A 19,943-nucleotide genomic window follows, 5' to 3' on the forward strand; every position below is an offset into this window, starting at 1 on the left:
TTTTATAGTTTATGGACAAAATTTGCATGGACCATGATTTATGTACAATATACATTACTTACACTGATTTTCATCAACATTGTTCAAACATTGCATGTACATACATATATTAAATCAAAATAATACAATGGAAATTTGTTTTTGAATATCAAAATGAATAAGAATGGAAAGACTTTTTTTTACATTTTGAATGTGCAACCTTTAACAGAACAAAGTGACCGATAAATAAGCCTCACCAGGGGTTACTTCTCATCCTATTTAACAAATTTGAGATGAATTCTATATTCACAGAATGAAATTATCATTATGTAGTTTTTAGAAATTAATTATTTATGTAACATCAATCTTTACATTCATTCACTGTATATTTTTGTCCTTTTATAATACAATTCAGCCAAATTGTTTTACCGAGTTGCAGTTGGAATTTGTCTTTTTATACTTATCAACAGGTGAAAAAAAATAGCCATTCCTAATGAAGATATTAATAGTATGAAGCAATTGCAGTGTTATAAAAAATATTCTTATACAATTTTTGACAACTTGAGAATGTAGTTGCAATTTACAGCACCTAGTTATAAACAGCTCATAAGTAATTTATTATAAACATTGTTTTTACGGTAACTTAATATTATGTGTACTGATGACATTTAAATTTGTTTGTTAGAAGAGTGAATAATTTGTAAAATTATTTATTGAAAACACATAAATTAAAGGCACATAATATAGGTTGTGTGTAACATTAAGTAAAATTATCTCCCTTGGAAGTCAGTTCTTCACTAATTACTATAGAAAAATATATTGAAATTAAATAAACAGTAACTCATTGTTTGAAAGCGAAGCAAGTACTTTTGGCCCAATAAAACAATATTAAGAAATATTTGCATACAAATTGTCATTATGACAAAACTGTTCATATCCATGCAAAACTTTTTAAGCTCTCGTTCCTGATAAATATGTGTTTAAAAAATATTTCAATGTCTTTCAACAGACAGACGACAGTCAATCAATGGAAAAGGATGGTAGCAATATTTTTTTTTACACTGCACTTGCTTCATACTAACAACCTTTTACTATGAATGAGCTTAAATATTTAACCAGTTGATCAGTTTGAAAACATTAATTCAATCTGCAAGTTTGTTACATTTTACCCTATTGGTATCTTGAAAGACAAAGCCTTTTGAAAATGCATTGTAATTGATAAAGAAACAGGCAGCTAAAAAATCATGTATGTTTTATAATAATGTGTTCATTCTTCTTGCCAATATGATAACTTAGCCTCTAGTGACTATTTTGACGAATTTTCTTTAATTCAAACCCTGTTAAAACTGTTTCAACTGTATTTGCTTTCAAAATTACATAAATAACATTGTTGTTACCGGCGATAAAAGAATAGTATCATTATTGTTTGAGAAAAGAACCCAGCATGACACTGGAAGGGAGCTTTATTGAGTAATGTGAATGACAAAACATGGCAAACATAGTTGAAATTTGAAAGAAAATCTTCAATTACCCATAATACCTGAAAGACCATGATTCCTCTACTAATTGTTTTGTTGAATTGGAGTCTTAAAATCACATTTACATATTGATGTTTGAATTTAGACTGATACAGAACTGAAATTGTACAAATACTCTATAGCTATTTACTATTGTTGTAATCATTCCTTAATATATTTGTTAGTCATCAGAAATCTCTCATCAAATTTTATATTTTTTTTTCACTTTTTAATAAGAATGTAATATATGTTTTTAGTATTTATATAATTTAGATTTTTAACACTACTTATTGAAAATAAAATGAATAAATGCACTGTTTTTATTTTATATAAGAATAAGAAAATGTTGTATGATTTCCAATCAGACAACTATCCACAAGAGACCAAATGATGTAGATGTAAGCAACTATTAGGCACCGTACTTACTTCAACAATGAGTAAAACCAATACCACATAGGATCTCAGGTGTTCCGGAAGGGTAAGCAGATCCTGCTACACATGTGGCACCCGTCGTGTTGCTCATGTAAGTACAAACCCGGTAATAGGTCTAATTCGGTAGGTCATATTCGGGAAAAGGGGGACGGGATTGTAGTTACGACATTGGGAACATATCCGCTATCATCTTTGAAACAGATATTCCATAACGGTCAACCAACTCGTGATGGCGTCTGTAAAACTTACGAAGGGATGACTTCAACTTCACCACTTGGAACTCTTGGTTTAAAAGCTTCCTTGTGAGCAGCAACCCTCTATCAAGGAAATCATGATAGGAAATACAAGCCCTGGAATATCGTATCAATTGGGAGATGTATACTCCGTATGCAGGCGCTGCTGGAATGTTGCTACATAGAAATGGAAAGTTCACAATTGGGACTCTGAAATCATCTCTTTTGTCGTAGTTTTTTTAACAGAATATCAACTATCAACAAGTTGAGCTGTAATCTACTGCTCACTAATGATTCCCCCATTATATGTATTTGTTAAAGGGAGCGATTTTGGTAAACAGTAAAGCATGCTCACATGAAGCTTGATACCAAATAATTGTATTTCATGAGCAAAATAAGCGATGAAAATTGTATGCATGGCCATATTATAGGAATAAGTATTAGATAAATAGGAAGTGGATGAGCGATCAATGTGAAAATGCATTATACAGTATAGAATACTAACATGAAGATTGTTACCAAATTTCAGGAAACTGTGATTTGTGATTCCTGAGAAAAATGTGGCAAAACTTTTACAGAACAAACAGACAGAAGTAAACCAGTATACACCCTCCTTTGAGTGGGGGTATTATATTACTTTTCTGTGAAATGTGCAAGCCTTAACAGTAGAGAAGATGCCAAAGGGCTAATCAATAACCATCATAGGTCGAAGAAAAACAAATATCACAATAACCAAAAGATAAGAACAAGTAACGGGATACAAAATACTGCATGAAAACTTAAGATTGAGCAATACATGCAAAGGGCAAAAGTACCTTAGGCCTTAGTACATAGATTGGTAGATAAAAGCAACAGTAGTATACCGCTGTTCGAAACTCATAAATCGATAGAGATAAAAACAAATCCGGGTTACAAACTAAAACTGAGGGAAACGCATCAAATATAAGAGGAGAACAACGACACACCAAAAACACAACATTAAAATGTAACACACACAGAAACGAACTATAATATAACAATGGCCATTTTCCTGACTTGGTACAGGACATTTTAAGAAAAAAATGGTGGGTTGAACCTGGTTTTGTGGCATGCCAAACCTCCCGCTTTTATAGCAACGTCAAACACAACACCAAAACGACAACATCACATGACAGGACCACAATACAAATAAATGGGAGAACATATAGGACTAAGAAACACACGAATAATAGCTAGCAGAAGGTACTAGGCTTAAAATTCAATACACCAGACGTGCGTCTCGTCCACACAAGACCAACCAGTGACGCTCAGATGAAAAAAGTTTGAAAGCGAAAACAAGTACAAAGCTGAAGAGCACCGAGGACCAAAACTTCCAAAAAAGTTGCGCCTAACACGGCCAGGGTTTTCTGCCTGGGACAAGAACATCCTTATTATTTAGAATAATTTATAATTTTGCAAACAGTAAATTTTATAAAATGACTATATAATAGATATACATGATAAAACCGAAGTGGGGACTAACTACAGAATAAAAACGGATACATTACATAAAACAACTTAATCCAACATATAAAAATACACAGCCGAGTTAGCCAAAGCCTCAACACACAAAGTGACGTCACATTTGAATTTGTAAAAATATTTCCGAAAAATAAGATAGGATTAGGATTGATTCAAGATTAGATTTGTAATACTGCCATGACATTTATTAATAACAATGAAAATTACAATACTTATTAATATCAAATTGTGGTAGTAATTAGATAATTAATTGTATTATCTAGGTATGTCGGTGTTTCTTCTTAGAATAGCTTAAAAATCATTATGGATTTTGTTGAAGATTATGCGGATAGGATTACTAAGGTCACTGATACAATTCATTGAAATTAAAAAGTAATACTCATGCAATATTTATTCAAATACCTAAAACAATATAATTTTTGCGCTTTAATCACATTTTATAAACTGCCTTTGAATGGAATTAGGTATTACCAGGTCACTTGGAATCCTAATCTATACCCAAACGATACTTGTTATTCATAAAATCCTGGTTAACCATAGGCTTATTTTATGTTCCTTTAGAATTTATAACAAAGTTGAAGAACTAGATATACCTTCATTACTTTATTATTTAAGACCATTACCAATGAAGATCTCACTTTCTGAAGAAAAATATTCCTCCACTCTACTGGAGTCAAATCAGGTCAAACAATGTTATATTGCTAGGTATGCCATATTTGAAAATTCAACTTCAATTTTATTGCCTTTATATCCTTTTCAGTGATGGTGTTAAGCAAATGTGGTATGTGGACCTTAAAAAAACTTGCATAAGTTTCTCCCATTTAAACATGTAAAAAATGTATATGGATTTGATCAGATTCTAAAATGCCAACACGAGGTGCATAGCTCTTTAAAGTAGTATAAATTTAGCCGACGTTCGGCGGAATCTTTAAATGAAACCGTATGAACATTTATATATTTTTTAAAGTGCAAACAACAGGGCAGTGAGGTGAACATTATCTAGATCCTATCAATTCACTTGCCATTATTTTTTTTTAATTAAAATATATGTGTAATATAAAACGGATCACTTGCCATTATTTTTTTTTAATTAAAATATATGTGTAATATAAAACGGATACAAGTATCATAGTTACAAAATGATGTACATGTACGACTTATCATTGCAAGAAATTATTTTATGAATGGTTGTATCTATTATCTCCTCTGCAGGTTCAAGAAAAAAGAGAGGGAGTAATTTGATTAACATTTAAAGGATTGCTTGGTGCAAACTTGAACTTATTGGACACAAAGCTGTATACTTGACCTTATGCTACAATCCCAAAACTTCCAGCTTATGCTACAATTCCAAAACTTCCAGCTTATGCTACAATCCCAAAACTTCCAGCTTATGCTACAATCCCAAAACTTCCAACGAAAATAGGTATTTAGAACTTAAGAAAAACTTAACAAGAGCGAATAATATAAAAAAAAAATACAATTATCATTATGGTTGGTGACTTCAACCTACCAGGCTGGGATCGGAAAACCAAATCATTGAAACCTAATACTCAGCATGCCAAGATATACGACAAGTTCACTGATATCATAGACGACCATGGCCTACTACAATTTGTAGAATAACCAACAAAAGAATTCAACACACTCATAATTACAAACTACCCAAACTGCTTCGTCAGGGTTAGAACAATACTTTACTTACTTTCTTAATATCCTCGTCATCCCGAATTGGACATAAGCCGACATAAAACGTTTAAAAAAAAATATTGTAAAGAATATTCACTTCATCTCAAATTCAGGAGACAATAACATGCACTGTTAGGTTTAAACAAACTATCAAATGTGTAGGGCTAAACGAGAAAGGAGAGACTTGTTATATGAATATTGTTGTTAAGCTATTGGCAAAATTCTCATACTATCTGTTAAATCATCAATCCACTTTTCAATAGTACAATACTACACTTATCAAATTGTAGCCACCACTCCAATCGATAATTATTTGTTTTCCTTCTAAATGTTTAAAACTTTTATTTGAATGTGTGGGAATAGGTAATGTTGGTTCCGTCATAGAAGAAGTGAAATTGTTTACACTAAGACAAATCATAATACAGAAGAAAAAAAAACACTCTTTCAAATTACTTTTTTTTATTCTTTCCGATTTGAATTGTTATTTGTATTACTGATTACACTATGAATTGACAGGACAGCAGTAAAAGTAATTGTAAGTGATTATATGTATTAATACATCATTTTTACATCAATACTAATCATTTCATTCTTTTTATAAGCAGCTAATATTCAGGTGCAACTATATATCAAAAGATGTTAAAATGATATTCGTCTGTTTATTAAATCAATTTGGGAAAATAATTGTTCCAACACAACAATTTTATACTAATTTATTTAGTTGTGACTAAATGTCGGTATGGGGAATGTGTCGTTCAGATAGAAATCAAAAGATACAAAAATATTCTTCTAGAGAGGTCACATACAGACTTAAATAGACAAGTGTCTCAAGTATGAAAAAAGTAAGATATAGATAGACCTTCTTTTGTAATACACATTTCTCAGTTTTTTCAATATACACGTTTTTGTAGTGATGTCCAATAATTCAATGACTGATACATCTTCTTTAATAAAAACTAAATTTACAAGTATACGTATATCATCAACAACTAAAAATGTTTGATAAATTGTATCACTAATATATGGATTTTTTTGTGAAACAATTATTTTTAGCTAGCTATAAAACCAGGTTTAATCTACCATTTTCGTCTGAAAATGTTTGAACCAAGTCAGGAATATGACAGTTGTTTTCCATTCGTTCCAGTGGTTGATATAGTCTAACGTTTCATTTTGTCAAATTTTATGGACTTCCCCCTTTTTGAATTTTTCTTTGGGGTTCGGAATTATGAGAATTATGGATAGAATTAAAACAAATCTTGATAAATATAAGAAAAATGATTACGCAAAATGAAAAAACGCTTACCAATTTCAAATTAATCACCTTTTTGTTTCTAAATTCACGAAAAGTGTCGCAAATTGTCCGAATCACTGACAAAAGTTTAAAAAAATGGTTACACACATTTACTAACATGCACTTTCATTTGGCTTTCATAAAATAAGTAAACTATTTTTAAGTTTAAGACAATAAGTTGTAACAACATTTCAGCAAAATATAACTAGATTGACATTTATGGATTGAAGTTTTCTAAAGAAAACATATGGAAAAATTAAAACAAATCTGATATTTACAGAACAAAAAAAAAATAACGCTTGATAAAGCTTTTTTAATCATCCTAATTATTGACCGAAATCTGAAAAAAACGTTTTCGACCGTCATAGATATATTTCAACATTAAATTTCAGACAATGAGCAAATATTACGGAATTGAAAATTGACTGTTTAAATTTTTTAAATTCTTGATCAATATAAAAAAAAGTTATTTCGCAAAATAAAAAAAAGTGTTAACCTGTGTTAAATTAATCATCTTTTTGTTTCTTAATTTACGAACAATCTCGCAAATTGTCGTACAACATTGAATAAAGCCGACAAAAATGGTTCCATTACATTGATATATACTCATTCATTTACAGCTGAAAGGCGGCAAAATATTGAAATTATTATTCAGTCCCTCGATTGCAAAAGTTTTCTCTCTCTTCATCCTGTCAATTCCTTTGTCATTAGTTCCATATCTCTCAACCAAGCTTCCATTTCTTCAAAAATAAAGTTCACTATGCTTAAAATGTACAATTTGTGGAATTAAGATTTGGGAAAGTAGATTACAATTCATTTGATATATACACAATAGCAAAAAAAAAAGAGCTAAAGATTTAGAATTATTTCATCTTGTGCATCTATTCGGGGATAAATATCAATCCATTAATATATCCTCTAGAACTGAAATTATAGAAACAACAGACACGGCTTCCTCTGCTTCATTTTTAGACTTATACCTCGAATTTGACATAAGCGGTCATCTCAGTACCAGAATCTATGACAAACGAGACGATTTTAATTTTGAAATTATAAATTTCGTCCACCCTAGCAGCAATATACCAACTTCACCTGCATATGGGATATACATTTCCCAACTCATTCGGTATCCAAGAGCTTGCAGCTGCTACTCAGACTTTATAAAACGCCACCAGTGTCTGAGCAGAAAGTTGATGAACCAGGGTTATGTCAAAGAACGTCTCGTCCTTTTAAAAAAAAAAGTTCATCGGAAGATACCCAAGACTTCATTGATAAATATTCAGTATCAACTTCACAAATAATACATGATGGTCTTGAAGTATAGATTCTAGGTACTGACGTTGTTTATCATCTTAATTACGTGTTATAGTGTTCTTTTATTTGTCTTTGTATATTTTCAACCTTTACTGTTTATTCAATTTTTGGCAATATACTTTTGGCGTGGATCGGTATTTATACATCCCGCCATTGTGCTATTGAGCAGTGGTCATTTTTTGTATATTTGTCTTTCATTTTTGTTGATGTGGTTTGTCTATATAGTGTCTACATGCCATTTTGTTTTTCTTTGTTGATAAAGTTTGTTTTTATAGTGATTAAGATAACACAATGTTGACTGCTGTTTCCAAATTTTTGACATTTTTACCTATTATGTCCGTTTGTTTTGCTTACACATTGTTGTCAATATAATAGAATTTTACGCGACTGTCATACAAATGAGACATTTAGCTAGCTATACAATCAGGTTTAATCCACCATTTTCTACATAAGGAATTTCTGTACCAAGTCAGGAATATGACAGATGTTTTCCATTCTTTTGATGTGTTTGAGCTTTTGATTTTGCCATTTGATAAGGGACTTTCCGTTTTGAATTTTCCTTGGAGTTCGGTATTTTTGTAATTTTACTTTTCACGCATTTACAGTTTCAAACGTGACTAGCGACTAAAATTGCAGTTTTTTCTGCCCCATCACCACCCTTTACGATAGAAAGAGGCATTCTGTTTGTATTAATATTATTATTATTATTATTATTATTATTATTGTTATTATTATTATTATTATATTGTCAAAGTGGTATACAAATTGTAAATATATACACAACAACAAAATAGATGAAAGATTATTATAAACAATTAATAATAGATTGAAAAATGTACATACAAATTGATAGATATTTTTACTAAGCTTCACAGAATTCCGAACTAACAACGGCACATTATATTGCCGGCTCATCTGCATGTTCTACAAAGGAATTGTTCATTAGATTGACAAAAATTCTGTCCGCAGTGAAAGAGGATCTTCAGAAATACTGTGAAACTGTTTACTCGCGTAGAGATATTAACCATATGTGGATTCTAAAAAACTCTAAAGAATTTCTGGATAATTTTAAATCTCGATCTCTATCTAAAATTATTTCTTTCAAAACTTTTGATTTTTCAACCCTGTATTCCACCATTCCCCACGTGAAATTGAAAAATCGTCTAAAGAAATAATCCACAATGCTTTTCAATATAAATTACGCTATAAATTTATTTGCTTTGGGATACCATACGGCATATTTTGTTAATAGCGAACAAAAAGGTAAAACATGCTATACAGAGGAACAAGTGATCAATTTGCTGGAGTTTCTTATTGATAACATACTAGTATTTGTTGAATTTGGAGGTAGACTTTTTCAACAAATTGTCGCCATTCCTATGAGAACGAACTGTGCGCCTCTCCTTGCCGACTTCTTCTTATTTTCTTATAAGATTTTTGACATTTTTACCTATTATGTTTGTTTGTTTTTTTCACACATTGTTGTCAATAGAATGGAATTCTATATGACTGTCATACAAGTGAGAGGTTTAGCTAGCTATAAAACCAGGTTTAATCCACCATTTTATACATAAGGAAATGGCTGTACCAAGTCAGGAATATGACAGTTGTTTTCCATTCGTTTGATGTGTATGACCTTTTGATTTTGCCATATTTGATAAGGGACTTTCCGTTTTTAATTTTCCTTGGAGTTCTGTATTTTTGTAGTTTTAATTTTTTTATTCAAATAAATTACTTAACAACAACAGTGTATTTTTTTGGTTTACTCAACAGTAACAAAATTTTAAAGATATTGTGTATTTAAAGCTTATCATAACTAAAAGTATTGTAAAAGACGCATTTCTATAAAAAATCAATAATTCCGACAGCTTTGTTCGAACAAATTAAAAAAGTGCCCAGGAATCCTTCCCATGAAAATCTGAATTTCATTTGTACAAAAGAAAAAAAAATAGAGATTAAAAACCGTAAGCTGTAAACTTTTGGCTGTTTTCTGCTCTTTGGTCGAGTTGTTGTCTCTTTGACACATTCCCCGTTTCCATTCTCAATTTTATTTCAGTTTTTGGTGGGGTTCGTGCTGCTCATAGATATAGGAAGATGTGGTATGAGTGCCAATGAGACAACTCTCCATCCAAGTAACAATTTATAAAAGTAAACCATTATAGGTCACGGTACGGCCTTCAACACGGATCATTGGCTCACACCGAACAGCAAGCTATAAAGGGCCCCAAAAATTACTAGTTTAAAACCATTCAAACGGGAAAACCAACGGTTTGTCTGTTTGTCTTTTTGTTTTTTAGCCATGGCGTTGTCGGTTTATTTTCGACTTATGAGTTTGAATGTCCCATTGGTATCTTTCGCCTCTCTTCTATAACTTTCACAGTCAACATTTTCAATTGAAAGATAAATCAATTTCACATTCGTCTAAAATGTCATTCGACCCTTCGACTTATCTATTAGAGTTCGTGTAAAAAATAATCCGTGTACGAGAACCTTACTTTTAATATGCGTGTACAATGTTCTCCGTGTGACGTGTACATGCTACTTGTACTCTATGAAATCGAAATACGTATGCCTGTCATGCATTTTGCGCGCCGTGTACAAACACTTCCTATTTACCTTGTGATTTGTTCTCCATCTGCGACAGGAACTGATTCTGTTAGCTGTATTTGGCAAAATCTTTTGGGATTTTGGGTCCTCAATGCAATTCAACTTTGTACATTATTTGACCGTTTAAACTTTTTTGGTTCGAACATCGCCGATGAGTGTTTTGAAGACGAAACTCGCGTCTGGCGTACAAAATTTGAATTCTGGTATCTATTCTGTACCGTAAACTGCGTGCATGCAGCTTCCGTGCGTGCGTATTACGTCTACCGCGTGCTCCGTTTGTGTTTTTTTCCCATACGTTTTGTTCTGTGGTTCTCATATAAGTGTCATATTCTTTTAAATATCACTATGAGTCAATACAGTATCATGCCGTACAATTGTGTCACACAGTGAAATGTAATAAAACATGTAGAAACAATTTAAGTTAAGGATGTATTCTTCTGATGTTTCGGTCTCGTTGAAATCTCGTTCTGGAATTATTTCCGAAACATGTGATACAAGTGGAAAATATCAATGAATTTAAAAAACTTTATAATCAAACTATACTATGTGAAAAGATTGTGTACTTACAATAAGTCGTTTTTGAGTAATGAAATTTTTCAATTTGTATAAGCAATCCGGTCAGTGTCATCAGCCAAAAAGTTGAGAAAATGGGTGAAGTGTACAAAGAAATGATTTTACCAAAAATATGTACATCCCATATCAATTTTTTCTTTTCAAAATTCTTAGATATGTATTTTTTCAATCATTCATAACAAAGAAGTTGATATAATATGCTTTTTGTTCTAAAATAAAGAGAAAAATCCCAAGTTTACAAAATTTACAGCATGGTCAATTTGACACGAAAAAGCAACACAATTTTATAAAACTTTCTTATATTAACACCTACCTATAGTTTTTTAAGTTAAATTTACTCAGATTGGTCCACTTCGATGGAAGAGTGAAAGTATGGAAAAAAGTTTAATTGGGAAACTGTGATTTTTTTCATGATAATAGCCCAAAAATTGGTAAAAATTGATGAAAAATGGGAAAGTCATTAAAATGGGGTACTTTCAAATGGCCGTAGCAAAAAAAGAAGTGCACCACCATATGACTTTTTCTTAATCAATTACTTTCTTACAGTCATATAAACCCAAAAATCAGGGTGAGAAAAAAAGTTTAATTCTAGAAATTTTTGGCTCCTCAGAGGTGTACATCCTTAAACGAGGAAAAGAGAAATTAACTGTCAGATTAGAAATTGCACTCAATGGTGACTGAGATTTGATATCGTCCACATCGGTGTCTGACATCTGATTCGTCTGGTTCAGTAATATTGGTATCGATAATGTTATCACTTCCACTGGGTTGATACCTCTGCTGATAGACTATAAGTCCACGAGGGTATCACCGGCCTCGTTTCACAAATAAATTTTCACCCGCTTCAAAAACATTTCTCAAAATTTCATTTAGAAAAAGTTTATATCGAACTTTCACTAAGTCTACGTTTGCTTTCACGAACAGACTTAGTGCAAGGGTATTTTGGTTTGCAAGTAGCACACATATAGGTCTCTTTGATGGTTGGTGTCTAACATCTCCCGGGTCATCCATGGTTCAGCTTTCTGCTTCACACGAATTTCTTCCATCGTGGCCACCCCGTCTAATACATCCATACGGATGTCTTTGAACATTCAGCCGTGCCTCGTTGATGTTAGATGAATATAAGTATTTACCCCAATCAGCTTGAGATACTTATGACAAAAACTGCTCTTTATCATAGTTCTTATTTAATCTGATTTTGGTTTTTGTCTAAAATGGAAGTGGCCGCACTTGTGTTCAGTATTGATATTTGAATATGTGTTGTATTTAGACATTGTTTTGTTGATTAAACAATCTTCTACTATTTTCTTGAGCAATAGGTAAACAAATGATCACTTAGACGGTACTTATAACACCTTCTATTGTATAGAATGTGGCCAAATAATGATTTAAGTTTAAAATAAAAAAGAAAAACTAAAATTAACCAAATACAAAATACACCAAATCAGTATACCAGTAGTCAGACGAGTTCCTTTATTGTTTTTATATGGATGAACAGGTTTTTATTTTGGTTGGTTTATTTGAGCTTCGTACCGATTTATCGAGTTAAGCCATTTGCAGCTGATTTTGACCTTTTGTTCTTATTTTTTGCTGTCTAGGATTCATGTCTGCCATATATATATGCTGTCCAGGGTTAGGGGGTTGAGCGCTCACAAACATGTTTAACCCCGCCACATTCTTTATGTGCTTGTCCAAAATTGCTATCAAATAGTCAGTTTCTATGTATGTTGGCGTTTGTTTTTGTTGAACTTCAGTGTTTCTGTTCTTCCGTTGTTTTCCTCTTATAGTTGATGTGTTTCCCTCGGTTTTGGTTTGTGACCCGGATTTGTTTTCGCTTAATCGATTTATGACTATTGAACAGCGGTATACTACTGTTGCCTTTATATATTTCTTTTCCGTAAATTGTATTGTTTAAATTATTTTATAACTGGCCGTGGTTTAACATCTATGTCTTCTAAGTACCGAACGTGACTTATCCCGAATAGGACTGTTTTGCCGAGTGTGAATTTGCTTTGCTATACGACGTGTCTCAGTATTTATACATCCAACATTCATGTATTTATTTATGATGTTTCTGTTGTGGTTTCGGTTGGATATTGCGTTATGTCTTATCGTTTGTGGTTTGAATTCTGTATTTTCGGTACATTTCACATATGTCTTATTTGTCAGTATAGTCGAGTTAATTTTCATTTTCCATAGATACAGTATTGTGTTAGTCCAAATAATTATGACGTCGTCACATCATTTATTTAAAATAGCCTTTCAATACCGTCATAGTCATGATAATTGTTTGGACTAGTATTGTGAAAATAATTGTATGAATTTCAAGAATATATATTCGTTACAAAAATACGTCACTGTTTGTGATGTCCTGTGCTGTCGTTAATGGAAGATGTTCGTTGTTATTCTGCGGTTTACATGTTGTAACGACTATTATATTATTTATTTATGCGTTTCTCTGTGCTGAGTGTTCTTGCATTTGTTTGTGCTGTATTTCTGTCACGTAGTGTTGTTATTTTAGCGATATTTTTTAACATTGCCATATAAGCGGGATGTTTGGCTAGCCTGTACCAAGTCAGGAATATGGCAGTTGTTATCAAATAGTTTGTTTCTATGTATGTTGGCGTTTGTTTTTGTTGAACTTCAGTGTTTCTGTTGTTCCGTTGTTTTCCTCTTATAGTTGATGTGTTTCCCTCGGTTTTAGTTTGTAACCCTGATTTGTTTTCTCTCAATCGATTTATGACTTTTGAACAGCGGTATACTACTGTTGCCTTTATTGAATTGTTTCACATTTGTCATGTCGGGGCCTTTTATATCTGACTGTAAGGTTTGAGTGTTTCTCATTGTTGAAGGCTGTGCGGTGATCTATTATTTCCTTTATCTTCGTCATTTAGACTCTGGTGGATAGTTTTCTCATTGGCAATCATACACCATCTCCTTATTTTTAAATTATTCTGGATATCACTAGTAGAGGAGAACTGCCAACCCTTTCGTAGCTCTGATATTACCCTAAGCGGCTGGTGAGGTTTATGCTACTGAATCATTAGTTTTATTTGTAATGTTTTGTGGCATGTTAATTCTCTTTTCCTAGTTTTATCTTTTCATTTCTATCTCATAATCAAGATTCAAACTATCCAAGACAAAAGTTACCTAAGATTTTGACTGTCTTCTGTCTAGCACTTTGTAGTTTTTATGCACTCAAAGGTTTTTTGGTTTTCACAATTTTTCTTAAGGATAATTAATTGAACGTCATTCAAGATTCACGTTTTATAGTTTTTTAGACTCTTTAAAAAAATATGAACCTTTTGTTGTTGGTAAATGACTTTCAAAAATTGACAATGTCATTTCAGAAATACAAAGAAAAATATTATCGATACATATAAATAATACCCTCAGTTACAAGTGATATAGATATTGTCAAAGACATTAACGATTTTCCAGCATCAAGTTGGACATTGAATTGTCTCTTACTGTTATGACCATTAAGTAATTTGTGTTTATGCAAAATCTACAGTTCTTTGTATTCTTGAATTGGTATGCATTGAGTTATTGATTTAGTTTGTTGTTTTGGTCTGAAATAGTCTTTATTTTATTTATTCGATTTCTAATACCTCACATCCGCGTGCATTTGTTCTGTTTTGAAAAGATGTTTCATCTTTTTACTTTATAAATTATCATATTCATATAAAATATTGTAGTATGAAATTGAAAAATAATGTTTGTTGTTGGCCTTGTGTTGCTGCTTGGTATGGTTGTGTCTCTTTGACACATTCCTCGTTTCCATTCTCTATTCTATTGTAAACGTTTTCACTAAAATTTGCTCAAATATAGAAATCCGTCCTGTGTACCTTTGTAGGGAACAGTCATGAAAATATAAGGTTTTTGTGAAATCTTATAGATTTGCTTGAACTATTGCTTGAAAAATATTTAAGTCTTTAAGTCTTAATTGACATAAAAATGAAATAGATGACCTTTAATGGAAACCCGAAGGCTTATCTTATTTTTGAAGGGAATATGTAATAAAAGAGATAATACGTGGGAAGATTTCGTATTATCTAGATACAGTTGTGTGCTATAATGAATATAAATATATAAACAGTTTTTTGTTGGTTCCTCTCCATTTCATCCAGTAATTTTAATCTTTAAACATATGAATTATTGATACTTTCAGAGATATGAATTTTACGTAATTATTATGACCGTAACAAGCAGTTTGGTAAATGTTTCCATCTTGTTAAAGTTATTCATGTCAGTTTTGAGATTAATTGCTGAATCAATATTTATTTTTCTAAAAACTGCGTTGAAATTTTTGAAGTAAAGCAGAGGTAGTAGTGGTAGTAATAGAAGTAGTTGTAGTAGTAGTTGTAGTAGGTGTATAAGTAGTTCAATTGATTTATCATCAGTATTCGTTTGAGACAACAAGACCGCAAACAGTTTAATGGTATATTTTGTTTTGATTTGGTCCTCACTCAGTTATGATTCTAGCGCCACTGATGAGTCTTATGTATACGAAACGCACGTATGTCGTACCAATTCATAAGCTGGTATCATTGATGAGATTTTTGTTATCACAGAAATTTTGAATTGATAAAAGATTTTCGTTTGCATATAATCAAGTATTTGTTAACGATAAAACAAGTAAGGCTCCGTGTTGAAGACCGTACTTTGACCTAAACTGGTTTACTTTTACAAATTGTGGCTTGGATGGAGAGTTGTCTCATTGGCACTCATACCACATTTTCTTATATCTATATGGAAACAGTTGAATGTAATTTAGATGTGACAGACAAGGCACATTGAAGCAATATCGTAAACATTTTATCAATCAAGAATAATAGTTCAATAGCTTGGTCAGCAGTGTACCATATAAAAGATATGTCAGAAACGTGCCATGCGCACAAAATCGGTATTATACATTCATATACTATTTCAACGGTTATATTTTGACCTTATTTGATGTTTGAAACTTTTGAAATGTTAAATGACTTTCGCTTCCTAAACCTTTATCTCGAAAGAACCTTATGAATACCATTTTTGAAACACATATTGTGCGCACGGAAATCTTTAGTGTATATTGCTATCATTTTTTTTCGGTGCTGCTGTTAGGGCACTGTCTGTACGCCAAGTAGCTTGTTCACGATTTAGATTTACATACATTCTAGAAAACAAAAGCCTTGCTTTACGTGCTTGGCATAAATTGTTATCGTTAAGATTGGATATGAGTATATCATCTGGATGTAAGATGAATAACTTTATGTTATAAGTAAGTCGTATCCAATCTAACTATCTGTCGTTATACATCATGAAAAAGTACAATAAGGCATTTCCGAACTAGAAAACTTCTTAAACATGATAGACTATAAGTTAACTGAAATAATATTGTTGCATTACTAATCATAATATTGTTTTGTCATTTAAGAGTTGCGGAAATATGAAACCCAGTTATGCAACAAATATCAACAAATCAGTCTAATCTTACTTGCCTCGTCATCAGAATAGGCCTACGATAAAAGCATCCAATGAACATAACTTAAAGGAGTAGTTTAAAGTAAAAAGACAGCAAATAATAGGGAAATCACCACGCAGTAGCATTGATGGCTTCTTTTCAATTGTTTGCTTCATACACCCTTATCGGTTTCACAATGGTGTGTATTTGCCCACCCACTGAATAGTTACGATCCGCTATATAAGGAGACTCAAATCATCGACAATTCATTCTTCTTCAAGAATAGCCTGATTTCGAATCAACTATCAGAATAGTTCGAAAAGGTAAGTTCACAATTTGTTATTTTTGCAACTCCAGTAGTGATCGTTGCTTGTGCATTGACTTTGCTATAATTTTTTGGTAGGATTTTATTCTCATAGTAGGGAGTCTAAGTAGTATTCTTTAAAGTGTTTCCATCAATATCATATACAACCATACTAGACAAATGTATTTTAATGCTTTATATTGCTGTTGAAGATAATTGATAATTTAATACATGCTTTTGTTGGTAAAAATTTGAACCGAAGGACATTCTTAACAAGAATGAAATAATATGTGACTGAAAGACAATACCTAGCTATTCGTTGGTTATTAATTTTGTTAATCATTTTGTCGAATAATTACTCGAAATTGGCAAAACTCTTTTAAAACTGCATCTTTGAGCCAGTCACTTTTACATGCATTTGTAATTCGAGCATGTGATCGGGCTTACACAATGAAGTTGTTAAAGCTTAAATCACACATTTAACGCTTTCACTAGTAAATGAATTTTAGTCTTAAACGGTCATTTTGATCTTGACATCACCTGAAAAATCATGTTCAGATTTTTAGTCAATATTCATAATTATCCACTGCGATACATTCAATATTGTTCAGGAAATTCGTTTGCAGTTAATACAGTACTGTTGAGTAGCTTTTCAGACAATTCCGTAGCTTTTTGGTGTGTACAGGTATATAACAGCTACTGAACATAACCTGAAGAAATTTCAATCGAAGAAGAATGAAAGCGAATTGTCTGTACTGTCCTGAATTTACCGAAGTGGACAAGTCTGAAAATTTATTGGAAAACTGACAATCGCTTAATAATCTATTGTTTAGTCTATTTAGAGTGCCTTAAATCAAATTGACCTTTCGAGATCAAAATTGGATAACTAGTGTACCATACTGTATATCTTAAGGATTAAAAAAAACTGTTGAAAAGTGACCCAGGAGTAGAATAAATTAATGGAAAATAAGCCCAACCTCTTTGCGTTATGTTCAAACTTGAATTTATTATAAGTATATATTTAATAAAACGTCTAATTTTAAGCCTGGTATTTTTTTTCGAGTTTTTACTGTAAAAGCGGTTCTGTGATAGTTGGTGTAGTCTGCTATTCTTATAAATGAGTTAGAAATCAATTGGTTTAATACTATTGGTGGACTGGTTGCCCTAAGAGTATACTATAACAATCGGAAGTGCAACGGTTCTATTACATGAATTTGGATAGGTATTCAATACTTCAATATGAAAAAGGGATATGGGGTTCACTTTATGACACAACAACCCATCACAACTATAGAATCTGAAAAGACATCTAATGTTCAAAGCAAGGACTTCAACAAAAGCCTATACCATATATCAAGCTTTAACTCAAATTGAAATAATGAATGAATTATATTAAAACTACCACTGTTCTGCCTTTAAAACCATTTACGTGACAGGATTAAACTGGAGCACCCGATCCCTCTGTAAATCGATCAATGGTATAAGAAAAAGGGGCCTAGGTGGCCAAGAAGTTCATCTACAACGATCACTAGGATTTCAACACCGAGGTTGTGTGTTCGGACTTCGCTCACAAACCATTCGATTCCGATCTTAAATGACTGGAATAGTCAGTTTTCCTCAAGCACTACGGTTTCCTCCACCAAAAAAAAAAAACATTCCGCCACGATACAGTCAAGATAGCTGAAAGTGACCTTTAAATTCATCAATCAATCAATCAATCAACACAGAATATCTTCCAAAAAATCAGTTAAGAAATCACACTGTTTAATAACAGGCGACAAGAACATGATAAATATTACTGAATTAAAGTGGTTTTAAGAATGCTCGAGGAAAGCAAGCTGAATAAAATTCATCTATTCATACAGAAACACGACTTTCTCACACTGTAGGGAAAACATTATTTGGTGTTTTACTCTTTCTGAGAAAACTGATTCATAACGATTTTGATTGTTCTTATTATACATCCGTTTGCTACAAATTTCCTGATACAATTTATTTTTTTGATATCTTTTACTTTAAAAATACGCGCTCCAGAGGACGACGTTTATCCAGAAATTTTTTTTATATAAAATATAACAATAGTTTTCTCTGCACTTTCAATGTTCAACTAGATACATAAACAACATTATAACAGAATAGTAAGTGTTGAGATCAACCGGCATATTTTTGGATAAGAAAACCCAACATATAAATCTCGTATCATAGATATGAAAAAGTAAAATAACAAAAACACCGAACTCCAAGGAAAATTCAAAACAGAAAGTCCCTTATCAAATAGCAAATTCGAAGGTTTAAACATATCAAACGAATGGAAAACAACTGTCTTATTCCTGACTTGGTACATGCATTTTCTTATGTAGACATTGGTTGATTAAACCTGGTTATATAGCTAGTCTACCTTCAAATTCAAGAAATATGTTGTCAAAAAGAAACTGCAGCATATTGATCACTTGTTCCTCGGTGTAGCATGTTTCACCTTTTTGTTCACTAGTAACAAAATATGCTGAATGGTAACCCAAAACAATAAATTTATAGCGTTTGCCACAATTTTTATATTGAAAAGCATTATGGATTATTTTTCTTATAGACGATTTTTTCAATTTCACATGGGGAATGGTGGTATAAAGGGTTGAAAAATCAAAGGTTTTGATATAATTTAGTCAGAGAAAGATCGAGATTTAAAATTATCCAGAAGTTCTTTAGATTTTATTAGAATCCACATATAGTTAATACCACTACGCCAGTAAACAGTTTCGCAGTATTTATGAAGACCTTCTTTCACTGCGGACACAAGTTTTGTCAATCTAACGGACAATATTTTTGTAAAACATGCAGATGAGCCGGCAATGAACCGTTGTTTGAACGAAATTTTGTGATCCAATACAAACAAGGTAAGTTCTCAGACTTGCTGTTCAATGTGAAGTTCATTGAAGCCATGAAGGACTTATGATTCGTCAACATCTCATCCTTGTCAAATGATATGTTTTGTATGTGGGATTACCTGAATGCTCGTTTACTCTTAATTGTTTTACAAGACACTCGATCAGTACGATTACTGAAG

This window comes from Mytilus californianus, unplaced genomic scaffold (genome assembly GCF_021869535.1).
Source record: "Mytilus californianus isolate M0D057914Y unplaced genomic scaffold, xbMytCali1.0.p SCAF_2, whole genome shotgun sequence".
Lineage (NCBI taxonomy): Eukaryota > Metazoa > Mollusca > Bivalvia > Mytilida > Mytilidae > Mytilus > Mytilus californianus.